The sequence below is a fragment of the Protopterus annectens genome, chromosome 12.part0 (assembly GCF_019279795.1).
Source record: "Protopterus annectens isolate FY-2018-M chromosome 12.part0, PAN1.0, whole genome shotgun sequence".
Classification (NCBI taxonomy): Eukaryota; Metazoa; Chordata; order Ceratodontiformes; family Protopteridae; genus Protopterus; species Protopterus annectens.
This window is the reverse complement of record NC_056746.1, coordinates 64,813,815-64,831,261: the sequence shown is the minus strand read 5'-3', so window position 1 is coordinate 64,831,261 and position 17,447 is coordinate 64,813,815.

Sequence of the window (17,447 nt, the reverse complement as noted above, 5' to 3'; positions counted from 1 at the left end):
TGACTATACAACCTGATTCCATTTTTGTCATCCTTCTGTGTTGTGGTGACAGTCCAAAATCATCAAATTTTCTCTGCATGTCCACATTACTGTGTTAAAGAAGTGGAGATCTATGGTTCTTTCCTAATTCCCTCCTGAAAATTCCTTTATTGCTTCCCATTTGGTCTTCCCCCTACCCCCCTCCCCATTTCACCACTGTCCTATCTACCCCATTTTCACACTTTTAATCTGGTCAAAAAATACAGTCACACACCATTCACATGACCAGAAATGGCCCATAACAAAGCCTTTACTTTTTGTTCTCTACATATGTGCAAAGTTTGGCATCAAGCCCCAATGCCAAGTGGCAGTGAATGGCTCTTCATGTCCTATGACAAAACCTGGTGAGTTTTTGCCATGGGTCACACTAGGCCAGTTATCTCTATGCAATGGTGCTTAAACATATGCTATAAGAATACAGCGTTAAAGCAGATTATAGCCACACTTTGAAACAGTTAGTCATAGGAACACAGCGTTAAAGCAGATTACAGCCACACTTTAAAACAGTTAGTCTGACGACAGTTCTGTACACTGCTGGATATAAAAAAGTGTAACTTCTTATGTGGAGTGTTGACATAAATCACTTGACTGAAACTGCTTTTACCCATAACATCAAGGGTTCAATTCCAGATGCCTCTCATATAATTTCTAAATGTGATGTTATATGTCTATGACATGTTTAATCAACCACATCTTAACATTTGCCACAGTCGTGAGTTCTCATGAAGATGTGTTGGATACTGGACAAAATAAATTATTTGCATTGACATTCATCGCCACAAATATTATATGTTTATCCAGACTTGTTCTGTTTGTCATAAGCCTGCTGTCCCTCTCCTAACCTTTCTTTACCCCTGTATCAGTCACTTCATGCTACACAGCATGGCAGCTTAATAATGAGAACACACCAAAAACATGTCCATGAATGTTCCATTACAACAAATATTGTTATGTGTGTGTCCATCTCTCTTTCTATTCACCCCTTCACTCCCATCAATTTTTGTGTGTGTTCATCTATTAGGCTGGTGGGTATACATATCATCTTATGGTTTCTTCTGCTTATTAACACGACTCTGTTGTAAACATGTTACCTTAATCCAATAGGTTACCAGTGCAAGTAGAGTGCAAGGTTTCAAAATCTACTGTAGTAATTCATTTCTTTCATGTTCTGTTGCTGATGGATGAAATGTTCATCTAATGTGATGTAGATACTGTCCTTACTGTGAAGAATCATACTGCACTTACTTTTCAGGATATCTGGCCCTACACAAACGCATATAAGCTGAGTCATAATAATGTTGTCAAAAGGTATACCACTCCTTGTCCTTTCTAGAAAGCTGTACACACAATTAACTTGTGATTTGCAATGAGGCCTGCAAACATCTACTAGTTGTACAGCTGTACTGAGTTAGGCATTACTGATAAAATTTGAGGAAGGCACATACTTCAGTGTAGTCATTAATAGTCACATTTGTAGTCTTGATCACATTTACATAGCTAATGCCATCTTGACACCATTTGTGAAAAAAATGAGATTAATCTGGATTTGAAACCTGGCTCACCTATGCTCTGAACAGGAGGTCACAGCTTTTACACACTCTGCCACATTGAAATCTAGGCACCAGGTGTATTTTCCACATTCAGTACTGTCCAGAATGCTGATGGTCTTGCATTGCCGCTTAACTTGCATGCATGAAGGAAGGCATACTACACTAAAGTGTTCAATATTTTCCTTAAGCAGAGAGCCATGTTTGTTTGGTGCTTAATGTTGCACAAACAGGGAAGGCAATGGCAACAGTTATTTATGTAATAAAACTTTAGCCCCAGCATTTCAAAGATACACTATCGCATGAGCATCATAGTAGCTGCCTGAAATTTCTCACATAACATATCTTGCAAGTCCAAGTTTAATTCATGAAATGCAAATCATGCATGTGCTAACACTTGTCATCATCTGCACCAATTAGTTTCTCAGTGATGTGAAGAGTCGTTTAGCATGTCTAACTTTGGTTACTGTGCTGTAATCCTCCACTACATAGGAATGCAATCATAAACACAAGATAAAGGCAGTGACATGTGTGCTTCACAGAGCACATATTTTCTGGTATTTATGTGTGCCCTGCAGCAATGGTCTTGGTATGAGTTTATACTGACACTGGACATTGGTCATCCATGATCACAGCACATTGTTATTGTCATTAAATTATATTAATGTGGGCATCACTTCATTTGAATATGATGACACATACATGCATGCTTGGAGTGCTGGTGTTTCAAAACGGTGTGTGTGTGTGTGTGTGTGTGTGTGTGTGTGTGTGTGTGTGTGTGTGTGTGTGTGTGTGTTTGTCATCTAAACAACATCCTGAGAAACAGCTACATGTAAGGCTCATTTCTGTGATATGCATTCATGACAGCAGCTTTCACCTAGGTCACCAGGATGTATTTCAGTGTATTTTTTGCAAATTGCAGTCACACAATCATATCACAAGTCCTGGCTTTGCACACAAGTCTCATAATAGTATATGTTACCTGTGACATTATGATGATGTTATCCAATATAAAGAGCACTGTGACACTGATAAAATCAGATGTCTGTAATGGTGTGACTGTTAAGTACTGTGTTCTACAACTTGTTCAACTAGTTAAATAGAGGGTTGAATCTCACAACACTTAATGTGTATGTGCATAGTCAGAAGAGCTTGACTCCAGGTCCTGCTACACTCACTCAAGAATCATTCAGAAAATGCTTTTACACTGCTGCATGACTCCACAGTAGTTTCATACCAACATCTTCCCACTATACACTAATGATACCATCCTTTATAAACTGCACTCTGACAGTGTTAAAGTCAGACTTAAACCATGGTACTAATTTTAAGTATTGTGTTCTCTAGACTATGTCACTAGATAAGTATGAGTTCTAATCTCACAACATTAAACTTGTATGTGTGTGTGTGTTTATTCAATTGTCTGGATGCAGTTTTACACTGGGATGTGAGTCTGTGTGTCACACAAACCTCCCAACATCTTATTCTTACCATAAACTGATGATGTCATCCTCTGTAAAGTGCACTCTGACATTCCTAAACTCAGAATTTGTGCTGTGGTGCTAGCGTTAAGTACTGTATTCTCTAGTTTGTGCAACTAGATAGGTAGGAGTTTTAATCTCACAGCACTTAACAAGTGCATTTGTGGTTATTCAACTATCAGTCTGGAGGCAATTTTACACTGGGATGTGAGTCCACATCTCTGTCAAACAAACCTCATAACATTTTCTTCAAGCCATGCGGTGGTGATGTCATAATCTATAAAGTGCACTCTGACATTGTTAAAACCCAGCATCTGTGGTGGTGCTGGTTTTATATTGTATGGAATCCAGCTTGCATACCTACAGAGGTGTTGTGTTTGAATCTTAACTCAGTCAGCTGTTGTGTATGGCTGATGGTATATTAGGGTCATTGTATTATACTTTGAATCTTTTTTCATTTGACTCTCACTCAGTAGAACATTTTACATAGCTCCATGAATGCAATGTCCCCTGTTCTCTCTGCAAACATAACATCCTTTCTGTAGACCACGGAGGATGTCATAATCTCAATAAGCAAAGTCCCTACATTACCCTGTGAAAGCTATCTTCAGACCACTGGATGTGTGATTGCTAATTCTCTCATGGGATGGTGCACATGTCACATATGGACAGAGGTAGTCTGTATTAAATCAGATGCTTACACACATACCTCTGCTATCTTCCATCACATAGATATAAAGATTTTGGTTTAAATGGTATAATAATAACTAGGATTTTAAGTGCTGTTGACCATTATCCTTGTAATGCTTTATGACCCTCTGAACATTGCAGATGTCTTTGTTGGTGTCATCCACATATGCTATGTTGATGTGTGGCTGTACTGTAACCCTTCAACAGTGTATTTCAATCTGTGATTTCAGCAACTGTATTGATGCCTGCTGGTACCATTTGGTTGCATGTTTCTTCCATAACAGCTGTAGTAATATTCTTCCTGAGAACTATCTACACAGGATGATGCTAAGTGTAACAGCTGTAGTAATATTCCTCCTTAGAACTATCTACACAGGATGATGCTATGTGTATTCTTGCCCTACTAAGAAGGCATGTGTTCTTTTAGTGGAGTACATCAACATTCTTCTCAGTTTTCATTAAACTATCACAGTGACAGCTGCAATATGGCACAGTTGTGAATGCGTTTACTTAGCATTTGTAAATGTTATCTGACATATATCAATATTATGTCATACTAATTACATGGGTACATACACCTGGGTTAATTCACATGCTGTAATGTTGTTATACACACAGACATATTACATGTTAATAAATGAATGACTTTTTTTCCTAGATATGAAATGGAACTAGCTACTGAAATCGCTAACCTAGAAGATATGGTTACTAGTTCAGATATGCACCTGCATGTAGCTGCCGACTATGAAAGATTCCTGCAGCAATTGATTGTGTTTGAAAAAAATTTGACTGCCATGAAAAAAAGAAAGTTGTTACGTGATATAAATGACTTTAAAAAGAGCAACATTTTTTTTCCTGGCCGAGAGAGCAACAGCCAATATCCTTGCAACGTCCTATAGCTATTAACCAATCACATAGCAAATATTCAAAACAACCCCCACCTACGCGTGAAGAGACTCAGCCGGAAATAAATCGTTGTGTGTTGAATTCAACCAATGAGATAATAGAATTATTAGAACAGACACCACCTATCTCTGTAGTATCAGTGCAATGTGGTGAAGGCATCTCTCAGTTAGTTACCTTTTCACCTGCTTTAGAGACTGACTCGAAAGAAAAAATGGCTATAAGTAGGAGTGGACAATAACGATTTTTTTTGAAAGGTCGCTTCTCCTTGAAACAACCGATGGCCATCAGAGAAAAGAGCAGGGGGAGAAGCAGCAGTTGCAAGAGAGGAAGGACTTCAATGGATGGAGAACAAGTGAACCAGCTAAATGCAACGAACAAGGTAGGCGGAGGGATGAAGTACAAAAAGAAAGTAACATAATTGTATGCGAAGGTAATGTAGTTAACTTATCTCAGTATAATTTGAGTTTAAATGAACGTATAGTGTTGGAAAAAGGCTTAACTTTTGTGCCATCAATGGCAGGACATCTCTCAGAAGCACTGACTGAACTACGACTGTTTACTAGAAAATAAGATCTAAATTTACTGTATAAAAATGAGCAACAGTTACAAGATGTATTGAAACACTCTAGCACATGTGTACCTTTGAATACACCAAACGTTAAAGCATTTTTAAATATGTGTGAAGAAGAGCTATATCATGCATTTTTCTCTAAGCATAATGGTAACAAGTTTTATAATTTAAGCAAGGCTGAGCAGGAAGCTTTAATTTCTTTGAGCAATAATTATGATATTAACATAAAACATGCAGATAAGGGGGGTATGATTGTTATAATGAGTAAAGAACAGGATGTAGAGTGGATGAATGATTTGTTGTCAGACACCATGACTAATAAACCTGTAAATAATATGACTGTGAAGAATATTATCTGCAAAGTAAAGAGTTTTCTGTATGAATTATTGATGGACATTAGGATAAAAACAGATTACTATAATTACTTGTTTATAACTAATCCAGTCATTCCATTTATTTATGGTTTACCTAAACTACATAAAAATATGGTTAAACCTCCCATGAGACCTATAGTCTCAGGGAAATGATGAAATGATGGATAACAACAACTATATCGAAGTATGTAGATAGGAAGTTGGCTCCTTTGTTAAAGTATAGTAAAAGCTTTATAAAAGATACACAAGATTTTTTAACAGCTTTAAACCAATGGAGGAAACAGAATTAATTTGAACATGTTATGTTAGTGACCATGGAAACTGCGGTGGTGGTGCTGCGGTAGCATTGTCGCCTCACAGTTAGACGTTGCCCGTTCAATTCTCAGTTAGAGCATCTTCTGTGTGGTGACATGCATGAATGGGCGTTCCTTCATTGAAGGTTGTGCGTTAGGCCCGGCAAGCCAGCATGTAAAACTCTACTGCCAATCATTAGCGGACCGGAGTTCTGTTGTGGCAACCCCTAACCGGGAAAAGCTGAAAGACACAAACAAATGTTAGTGACCATGGATATCCAATCTCTATTTACTGTTATTCCTAATAATCAAGGAATTGAGTTATTAAGAAAATACTTCTGTAAGCATAGTAGGTTTGATGCTAATAAAGTAGAAAAGTTGTGTTCCTTCACAGAGTGTGTCTTGGAAAATAATGTCTTCAGTTTTAATGATGAGTACTACCATCAAAGGCAAGGTGTAGCAATGAGTATGCCCATTGCTAATACATATGCCAACATTGTATTAGCTAAATGGGAAGAGAACTACATATATGAATACCCTACAGACTTATATAGACATGAAAATATTGCTTTTTATAAGCGATTCGTAGACGATACCTTCCTTTTGTGGAAAGGAACATCAGATGAGCTATCTAACTTTGTAATGTACCTGTATACTACAACTGACTTCTTAAGATTTACTGTGAATAGTTAAATGGATACAATCATTTTTTTAGATGTGAAAATATCTAAAGAAAATTATTCCTTAAGTACAGCTATATATAAAAAGCCAGTACAAGCAGCAAGATATTTACACTATCAAAGTATGCATCCACACCATCTATTTGAGGGTGTGGTTAAGAGCCAGTTTATGCGAGTTAGTAGATTAAATACAAAAGAAGATGTATTTATTAAACAAATGGAAAGTATGGCATTTGAATTTCAAAGTAAAGGATACAATGCCTCACTGATTGATAGATCTAAAAATATAGTAAATTCTTTAAGCAATGATGTAGCGCAACCTTATTTTTTGACAGCTGAAGAGAATGTTGTAACTACTACTTCTGTGAATAGAAAAGTTAAGAAGAAGAATATACAATATATAACAACATATAATAGGCACACAGATTTGATAAAAAAATATAATGCAGAAGAACTGGACAATTTTGTCTTCAGATCATGAGACTGGTAAAATAATAGGGGATAAACCCTATTTTGCATATAAAAGAGAGAGAAATCTGAAACAACAATTAAACTTTAAAGAAATGAGAAAGGACACAGGGGTAGTGAAGGACTGTAGAAAAACTGCAACAGTTCCCTGTTATAACTGTGTACACTGTAGTGATATTTGTACAGATTTAAGATTTAAGCATCTGGTTAGTGGAGAGAATTGTTTCTTTAAAGCAAAAGGAATCTGTATGGGGTCTATTTTGCACATTGTATACAATGTGCAAGTTTCCATATTAGAAAAAACAATAAAAAGTTGAAAGATAGAATAAGTCCACATTTATCTGACATAAGAAGGAGAGTCTTGACTAATGCCCTGGCAAAACATGTAGAGATGGAGGGTGTAGGGCATAAGTTTAAATTTAGAATTTTACAGGTAGTATTATTGAATAAAAGTGATGGCGACATGGTTAATAAGATAGAGCTATCTGAATACAGATGGATAAATTATTTTAGGGACGGTCACCCCCCCCAGGTCTGAATAGTACTGTAAGTATTAAACCTGTCTTAAGAGACAGGCATAATAATAAATAAATTAAATGTATTAATTATATGTTTATTAGTGTATTTTAGCTATGTTTTTATAGAGTTTTTTTATATAAAGAAAGTATGTTTTAAATTCGAAATGGACACTTTAAATTTGAATAGGGCAATTTAATAATTAATGAGTTAAGTAATGATTGGATGCTTTGTATTATTTAATGCACTGAATTGTCTATTTGAATTACTGATTAAGAGTGATACTCGAAAGGTTTGCTGTTTGTTGCTGATTAAAGGCAAGTTGTGGTGGATTTCTGGCTTTCTCTTTTTTTGCTAAATGTTATCCGACATATATCAATATTATGTCATACTGATTACATGGGTACATACACCTGGGTTCATTCACACGTTGTATATACACACAGACATATGACATGTTTGTGTATATAACACAAACATATGACATGTTCAGATTCATTTGCAACCTTGGGGGATTCATTTTATGCACAACTGTGCTGCCATTCACAAGAATTATTCAGGTGTTCTACAGAAACATTGTGGTACTGTCAGCATTGATGTCATTAGCTATTCTGAATAAACCACATCCATCTCAGTTGTAATGTATCCATATATGGTGTAAGAGCTCTCACCCACACATTTCCACTGATAAGCATATAGATAGATGGGTGTATGACTGATGTAATGACATGAAATAAGTTTAGTTGTATGACTGTATTAACAATTCCACCGTGATGCATATGATTTATACCCAATGTTGTATTTGGAGGTGATGTTACACAACATTTTGTAACTATGTCTAAAATCTTAAGAGGAATACCCAGCTATGCACAGATCTAGTTATGGATGGCATTACCCATACTCAAAACCAAAAAAGGCCAGCACTCCAGTAAGAGGTTATAACTGACTTTTATTAAGTCAAAAAGTAGTCCACAGACCAGTTTCGGCCCTAAGCCTTTTTCAATGCATAACACATGAACTCAAGTAAATCACATTTATGTAGGAAAAAAGTCATAGTCAGCAGATACATACCATCCAAATCAATTAACAGAATTATAAGTGTTCATTCAGCCCAGGAGAAAAAGCCCCCCCCCTCCAGTCTGACAATCCAAGTTTTTTCTTTTTTATTTAAAATGTGCCAACCAGCTTTGAAATTTCTCTTGCCAAAATCCTTGTCAATAACAATAAATTTAAATTGAGCAGTAGGGTGTTTAGTAGTATGCTGATTAAAAGCATTAGTAGAACATTTAGTTCTAATATTACTAAAGTGTTCAGAAATACATGCTCTAATAGGTCTTGAGGTCTGACATATATAAAATGCTGAATACGTGCACACAGCTAAATACACCACCCAATCTGTACTACAATTAGCAAATATATTGATATTAAATATACGGGCTGTATATTTACTAGTGAATTCCACATATGCCTACAAAATGAACAATGGCCACATGGAAAAGATCCCACCAATATTCCACCATGCAAAGTACTCTGAATGGTATTTATAGATGGTGTTTTGCGTTTATAATGATTAAAAAATACCCCTAATGTTTTGCCACTCCTGAAGGAAAAATGACATCTGGCACTCAAGAGATTATTAAGCTGTTTATCAGCTAATAAGATGTCCCAATGTTGTTGCACAAGGTCCATAAAACAAAAAGTACTGCGTCCATAACTAGTGGTTAGTCTAATGGTGTTATCTGTTCTGCCTCTATTAGATTGATATTTTAATAGGTCAGCTCTATGTACAGCTTGTACCTTCCTGCTAGTCTGGAGAATGTGTGACTTGGTGTACCCACATTCCCCAAATCTGTCAATCAATCCATGCTGTTGAGATAGAAACTCATCATTTGTAAAATAAATTGTACGAACTCTCATGAATTGTGATTTTGGAATGTTTTGAATTATGTGGTTTGGATGACAGCTTGAGGTATGGAATAAAGTGTTAGAATTAAATGGTTTCTGATAAACAGAGGTTTTCAATGTTCCATCCTGTTGTCTTTTCAATAGGACATCAGAGAATGAAATAAATTTCATATCATAATGTATTGTAAATTGGATCCTCCACTTGTTTTCATTTAGATATTGAACAAATTCATGTAAATATTCAACATCTGATTTCCAAACCATCCAGCAGTCATCCAGAAATCTCTGCCAAATGTCTATTTCACCCACAAACAAATTATGGCCATCATCATTAATAATCTTCTGGTCTAAGTACCCCATGAAAAGGTTGGCATAAATTGGGGCAAACGATGCACCCATAGCCATGCCTTTCAGTTGTAAAAAACAACTGCCATTGAATTAAAAAACATTCTTTGTAAGAACATGCTCAGCTAGACAAAGGAAAAAGTATTAAAACCAGGGCTGTGTAATGGGATATTCTGCAATCAATATTCCAAAGTGATAAGACATGCCCAATGAGGAATACTCATATATAGAGATGTAACATCGAAGGTACACATGCTCCACCCAGGCTCCAATTGTTTATCAGACATAATGTTAAGAAATTCCATGGTGGTCTGTATTTGCACCCTCACCCCTTATAACAATGGCTTTAAATATGTTGTCAATAATACTAATAATGGTTCTGTAAGAGAGCCATTACCAGAGACAATAGGCCTGCCTGGTGGTTATCTGGCATTCTTGTGTATTTTGGGATGCAGGTACAAACATTGTGGCAAAGGATCTTTAACCATCAAATGGTAAGAAGTTTTTTTGACTGATAATATCTTCACTCACTGCTAAACACAAAAACTCATCAATCTCACTCTTGAATCTAGATGTTTGATCAATGGACATGGCTGTGTAAAACTGACCATCCTTCAACTGCTTCTCATTTTCCACTAGTTAAAAACACCAGTCCATAACCACTATTGTCCCACCTTTATCTACAGCAATAATAACTACATTTTTATTCTTCCTTAGGTTCTCTAAAGCCTGAAGTTCTGGTACAGTTAAATTATTAGAAAATGTTTTTAAATTTAATTGTGAACCAAAATGTAAATCTTTGAGAACACATTTTTGGAAGATATCGATATGTTTATTCATAGGGGGAACAAAAGCAGATCTTTGAAATTTGAAGGTCTGTTAAGATATGGGGGTCTATATTGAATCAGCGAATGCTTAAAAAGCGAATGCTGATTCATCGACCCTATGTAAGCGAAAGCTTACAATCCCGAACACCCGGAACAGCAATTTTTTTCCCAGGGAAAAAAATCGCTGGGCTGGTTTCAAGCGTTTGCCATTTCCTCCACTGTGGTGCGATCTCGGAGTTGGTATATTGAAGTAGTGGGGGTGTGAGGGGCACAGCCCCCCACATCGGGGTGTGGGGGAGCAAAGCCCTCCACATTATATACTGCCTTAAGATATTTATTTATTTTTGTGGAACAGCAAATTTTTTTTCCCTGGGAAAAAAAATCGCTGTTCTGAGTGTTTGGGATTGTAAGCTTTCACTTAAATAGGGTCGATGAATCAGCATTCACTTTTTTATGCATTTGCTGATTCAATATAGACCCGATAAAGATGTTTATTCAGTATTATCAAAGTACAATCCAAGGTTTAACAATGTAGGAAAAAGAAGCCAAATCATCCACAAAAGTATCCTCAGACACCACAAAACCAGGAATAAAGTTTAAACCTTTATGTAACACCTGGGTTTCAACATCTGATAAAGTAACAGCTGAAATATTGTGTACATTGTTTAAACTGACTTTTGAGGCCTCAAGAGATATAGTAAAGTTTGTAGTGCAACATCGTGATCTGTGGTTCCTGCCGCCCCTTCTTCTAACTCTAAAGGGATCATTATAAACACAAAGCACCATCTGCAAACACCATTCAGGGTACTTTGGATGGTGGAATATTGGTGGGATCTTTTCCATGTGGTCATTGTTCATTTTGTAGGCATACGTGCCAAACAAAAGAATTCACTAGTAAAAATATGTCCCGTATATTCAATATAATATATTTTCTAATTATAGTACAGATTGGGTGGTGTATTTAGCTGTATGTACGTGTTCAGCATTTTATGTAGATCAGACTTCAAGACCTATTAGATTACGTATTTCTGAGCACTTTAGTAATATTAGAACTAAATGTTCTACTAATGCTTTGTATAAACATACTACTAAACATCCTACTGCTCAATTTAAATTTATTGTTATTGACAAGGTTTTTGGCAATAGAATTTCAAAGCTGGTTGGCACATTTTAAATAAAAAAGAAAGAACTTGGATTGTCAGACTGGGGGGTCTTTTTTCCCCTGGGCTGAATGAACACTTATAATGCTGTTAACTGATTGGATGGTATGTATCTTGCTGACTATGACTTTTTTCCTATATAAATGTGATTTACTTGAGTATATGTGTTATGCATTCAAAAAGGCTTATGGCCGAAACCGGTCTGTGGACTACCTTTTGACTTAATAAAAGTCAGTTATATCCTCTTACTGGAGTGCTGTCCTTTTTTGGTTTTGAGTTTTATTTTGCATTGGGCCGTTGCACTTGCCATACATGTGGAAGCTCTGTTGCTGCTGTTCACCACCCATATTCAGCCACAGAAATAGACAACCTTCTAGCTGACCAGTTTGTTTCAAACTTCACCCCCCCCCCCCCCGTCTCCACCGGTTATCACCCAAAGTATACCTGCCACCATTCCTCAGCCTATTATCTCAAAAGAGCAGGTCATCTCTCCCCTGTCTGATGTCTGATGACATCCCAGTTTGCCTTTTAAATAAATTCAAACCTGACCTGGCAGACCCACTTGGATTTCTATTTAATCCCAGCCTCCAAACAGGCTATGTTCCAGCAGAATGGTGGACAGCAACAATCATCCATCTGCACTACTGTGGATGATCGACATATCCAGGGAATTATGGACACATAAGCCTGAATACTCTCATCAGTAAGGCCATGGAAATATTCAGCTTGTACCATATCAACAACAATATAGGTAATCTACTGGCTCTGGAACCAAGCCTGCTTGGATTTGTTAGGGGTAGATTATGTCTGTTAAATCTGGTAGACGTCTTCAAGAAGATCACCAAGGCCATGGATGAGGGAAAGAGTGTGCATCCCACCTAACCTGACCTGGCTGGGACATTTGTCACAATTCCCCACTCAGGTATTAAAGTGAAACTCTCTCAACTGGGCATGAACCCCTATGTCACCAAGTGGGTAGCCAAATGGCTCATTGAGAGGACCAATATTGTCAAAGTGGGCAAATTCACTTATAGCAAATGGTCAGTCACTAGGGTGTACCACAGATTTATGTTCTAGGCCCTTTCTTGTTTTCTATTTATTTCTCAGAAGTCAATGCAAACACAGACAGTCTTTGTCTGACCAAATCTCCGGATGACTTCCAACTGGGGGACAATTATGGAATCTAAGAATTATATTTATATACTACAGAAAGAATTAATACACACAGATGATTGCTGCCAGAGCCATGGAGAAAAACTAAATGTAAAATAAAATCATAATTTTTCCCTTTTGGAAAGCAAATACTCTGCCTAATTACAATATAGACTGCACCCCAACTGTAAATCCATAGATACATGATCTGGGTACTCAGGTTGATACTAATCTGAACTTCAATCACCCTATAACCTCAGTGGTGAGAAAGTCCCTCTATGTGGCACAAATCATAAGTAAGGCCATGGCATCCAGATCAAAGTATGTTATAATTCTAATGTACTTTGTCCTCATCAAACCAATAATTGAGTACAGTGTACCTTTTTGCATGTAACTGACCAGAGATCTATAACAGTTGGAGCAAACCTTGAGTTTTCTCACCAGGAAGATGCAAGTTGTAAAAAACAAGTCCTAAACAGTAAAACTGAAAGCTCTATCACTGTATTCTGTCTCCTACAAACTACTAAGGGGTGATCTGTGTCTGGCCTACAGTGCAGTATCCGATCAGGCCCTGATGGAAATGTTACACATTTGACAATTGAACTGCATGAGAATCATTCATTCCAAGGATCTTAACCTAGCCTCTGACATAAATAAATCATGTTAGAAAGATAGATACATTTTTCAAAGACTATCCCTTCTCTGGAACAAGCTTCTCTTTCACATAAAGCAAAGTCTTTCCCTGAACCTCTTCATGCACAACCTAGCTCAATGGATGGGTAGTCATAAATGTACTCTTGGGATGGTGCTCATGTTCCCCATGGACAGAGGCAGTCAATATTACATACCATAGCACAGGCTCATACCTCTGTGAAATTCATTCACCTAGCTATTGAAAATTATTAAACTCAGGTTAAATCTGGCAAGACTTGTATGGGTTCTTTGGCTGTTAGCCTAGTAATCTTCTATGACCCTATGTACCCATGAAGTTCAGTTTTAGCCTAGGTACAGCTATAGTGTGTCTGTACTGCATCACTGACATACCAGTACATCAGTATTACCACTTGATGGTTTGCACGAACACATATGGATGTATGTTAAGATTTCATGGCAGTATAACATTTTGACTGGCAATGTCAGGAGGGCAATGATTATGTGGCATGTGTCTTGAGGTCTGACGTGCTTATAAAGGGTGCTCCATGTATTGTTTGATATGTGTGCAATATTACAGTGACAGCTTCCTCGATCATTGAAACTTGACTTTGCACTGCTGTAGTTTCTGTGCGCATAAGCATAGCTAATTCATTGCTATCATTCTCACATACTGCTGTACCATTTATTATAAAGGATCACTTCTTCATTCACACATCAACTGCAGATGCTTCAGACAATATCCATTGCTATTATATGTGTCAGATCCATGCAATACCCAGCTGTGTGTAGGGAATCCATTTAGAATAGTCTGGTGTTTGTATGTGCTGTTATCCATATGACCAACACCAGAAAAGCTATTTGTACTCTGGTAACCTGGGCTGTACTTTCTATGCAGACATAATTATGGATTTTAAGGGAATGGTGCAGTGGTATAGACCATAATACAATAGCGCATGAGCAATGCTTTTAATTGGTAACAGTGGTTGAGATTGGGCAATGGTATGTTATAGATACACATAAGGCAAACACACAAACTAAGAATCCAAGGAACCAAAGGCAAGCAGGAACAACGTAAAAACAATTTATTGTAAGCGCTTTCGGAAACAGACTATGCTTTTCCTTCTTCAGACCACAAACATCCATTTTCAAATGCTTTTTTCAAAAGTTTTTTTCTTTAAAAAGATGAAATTGTAAAATTGAACATGTGGGTGTCCTAGGAGACCCACTTAGTATGTAATACTGGTATATTTGTTTTAATAATTTTTAAAATATTTGATTTAGGTCTGGATTAATGATTGTTTAATTTAACTACAGTTTTATAATTGTATTTAAATGCATTAGGTAGGTTAGTATGGATTCTGTAACCTAAGGGTTGTTCAGTTTAACTATAAACAACTGTCTTTGGAAAGGCTTAAACAACTGAATCTTTTACTTTAAAATTTGATTCCTAGCCTAATTAATTGATTAATTGATATTTTATGCCTGTTTTATAAGCATTTGAAAATGGATGTTTGTGGTCTGAAGAAGGAAAAGCATAGTCTGTTTCCGAAAGCGCTTACAATAAATTGTTTTTATGTTGTTCCTGCTTGCCTTTGGTTCCTTGGATTCTTAGTTTATAGATACACATTGGTTTCCATCTATATTGTGAAGTGAACTTGTATAACAGTTTTGTCACCAGAAAAAAATATATGTGCCTTTGCAGTTGTAATATAAATGAACCATAGCATAACTTTCACTAGTTATTTTATTTTTCAGACATACCTGTTTGGAAACATGCAATTATGAGCTCTGCGGAACTGAAAAATGTTACAGCTGACTAAATAATGCAAACTTAAATGAACCTGATGTGCAGGTATGACCAAGGATGAAATGGTAACTACTTTGGATTCGGCTATGATTCAGTCCATTGAACCCAGAGACACCCTGGTAATGGCTGTGAGTACAGAGTATGAAGAAAATCAACTTAGGCCTTCCCTGGGGTTGAGAGTTAGCATAATGGTATAGGTGTTTACTCCACTTACACAGGGTACAGAGTATGATTCTCATATTTGAGAGAAATTGGCCGCCTTGAAATAGTCCATGGGGTAGCTTGTGTAGCACTTAGCTATGAATCTATGAAACTATGGATAACCATAGAATGTAGCTTAAACTGCAAAACATGAATAGGATTTGAGTTTGGAAATGAGATGCCCTGAAGCAGCTAAAAGACAGACACAGTCTGAGGTGCAAAGTGGCTGAGAACAGAGAGAAAGAGAGAGAGAGATACAGAAAGAGGCTAAAGCTGCAGAGGACTGAAAGAGGTATCATTATGGAATGACCATGGTATAGGAGAAGGATAGAAGCAGATTCAACCAGGAAAAAGGACTTCCCTGTTCCTACTAAGGATACAGGGGTATCGGAAGTGAATTTCCTGTTGTGAGTGGCAATGTTAGTAGTTTCTTCAGTATAAAGCGGTGTGACTTTATTAATTTCATTTAATCATTGAAATGTGTGTAATCAACATTAAATTGGTCACTTACTGAGTTATTAGACATGCTCTTTGGCTCAAGAATAAGGTAATACATGCTTTAAGGTGACTGAATGAAATTGTTGCGAATATACCAAAGTCAAAAATATTTTGTATGAACATTTAAAACTTACTCCTGCGGCTTATGGAAATACTTTAGAGAATAAAGAAAAACAGAAGGCCATGTCAGTGATTTCATTACATAAAGTCAAGATAATTTTTTTTTTTAAATCTTAGAGTAGGAAGCCCCCACTACTTTTCTTGAGGACAAGATAATCTATTTAACAAATGAGGATTGTAACACTGTTGAAGTAATGGGCAAAATGGAGGAAATCTATATGGCTAGCAAGACACAGCTGGATAAGAGGTTTGTACCCAATACTAAATGTGTCTACAAGGGAGCTCCTGTGACCAGTCTAAACCTTCACAGCATGTCCCACAGGCAAAGAGGAAACCACTAGTTGTAGTACATGCCATGTTTTGGACTAAAGGGCTTCCAGTGTAAACAAGTGGGACGCACATGGTCAAATTTTCCTCAGTAACTGGGCATAGCTTTACAGCTACAAGAGGAAGCTATAACATCATAATAGTGGAGGGTTATCTACAAAATTGACTGCTCCAAATTATCAGAAATCATCTATATGTAAGAGAGGTACTGCATCAAATATAATTATTATTAAGCCTGCAATTTTTTGGTGAGGAACAACTTGTCCAGGAAGTCTACTTCAGCTATAGACATTAGAAGTACAACTTTTCAGCTTCCTTTCACCAGGACTCATTTGGACTGGGAATGGGGCAGGGGGGCAAGCAATTGGGGGGGGGGTAGTATTTTTTGATAACCAGCAGATATTGTAATAGATAATGATTTTAATGACACAGCATATTATGTAAATGCAGCTACATGCAGCCAGATATGGAAACAATCACAATAAGGATGTAACTAGGGTGAAACCTAACCTGAGCTTTATCAGCAACAGACGCTGGAGGTGTGGTTTCTTTAAGGAAGGAATTAGCTAGCAGTAAGTATCTAAAATGATATACATGGCTGTCAGAAGGTACCGGCTATATCTGGAAGGGTATATTTCAGGGAATGAGATGGCTGGTTAGTATCTGACTACTAGCTTGACAAAGGAATTCTAGCAGCTATTTATGACACATGCACAAAGGGAGAGGACAGCATTTGGCACCTCCATTTCATGACCCAGTGACATTTCAGAGGTGTTAGATTTCATCCTAACATGAACTGTATATATCCTAAAGTTTGCATAGATAATATTTCAGTTCTTAGTTGGCCATGGCTTGAACATCTGTGAAAAGAAGAGGTGCTAAGCAG